Consider the following 810-nt stretch of genomic DNA (forward strand, 5'->3'; position numbering starts at 1 on the left):
ACTTGCTCCACGGAACTCCTGCAATCTTGCTCCCAATGACCTAAAATTCCACAATTTTCACATAAAGCCTCTTTAGCATTATTATTAATTGCAGAAACATTAGCTATATTAGCAGTGTAAGATTATCTAATTTCTAGCAGATAGAGGTTAATTGAGCTTGCAAAAAGGATACAGAGTCGACACTATGCTTCCCCTTGTTAGCAAAGCCTCTAGGATTCCCATATTGGGAATTATGTATCGCCATATCTTCGATAATTTGACCTGCATCATCAACATTAAGATTCATAAACCTCCCACTAGCTGCAGAATCTAAGATTATTCTAGATGAATTTCCAATGCCATTGTAAAAGGCTTGGATTAACTGCCATTGTGCCAAATTATGGCGGGGGAATTCTCTTTGTAGGTCCTTGAACCTCTCCCAAGCCTCATATAAAGTTTCATCGGTTTATTGGGCAAAGTTCTGAATTGCACTCCGTAGTACAACTGTTCTCTCTGCAGGATAATATTTGTTATAAAAATTCAAAACAAGAGTTTCCCAGTCAGTTTTACCAAGTGCAGTTCTATTTAAACCATTAAACTATAATTTGGCTTTTCCAGTTAAAGAAAAAGGAAAGAGAATCTCCCTGATTTGGTCTTGTATGACCCCAGCTTGCCTGATGGTATTATAGTACTGACAATAGTCAGCAATATGAAGATTTGGGTCTTCACCCTTAGCTCCACTAAATTGCTTCTTTTCTATCATCGTTATAAATTAGGGTTTAATCTCAAACTGTACTCCATCAAGAGCCGGAGTGGGAGTAAGGTGTGGAA

The 810-nt window shown here is 37.8% G+C and overlaps 1 non-coding gene across 1 annotated transcript; it reads left to right on the forward strand.

Annotated features, from left to right (window-relative positions):
* Window positions 1-374: 374 nt before the first annotated feature.
* LOC145557013 (small nucleolar RNA R71) lies at window positions 375-481 on the forward strand. The gene has a single exon (XR_014092096.1). It is a non-coding gene; the product is annotated as a small nucleolar RNA R71 (small nucleolar RNA).
* The last annotated feature ends 329 nt before the right edge of the window (window positions 482-810 follow it).

This window comes from Chenopodium album, chromosome 8, assembly GCF_948465745.1.
Source record: "Chenopodium album chromosome 8, dcCheAlbu1.1, whole genome shotgun sequence".
NCBI classification, from domain to species: Eukaryota; Viridiplantae; Streptophyta; class Magnoliopsida; order Caryophyllales; family Amaranthaceae; genus Chenopodium; species Chenopodium album.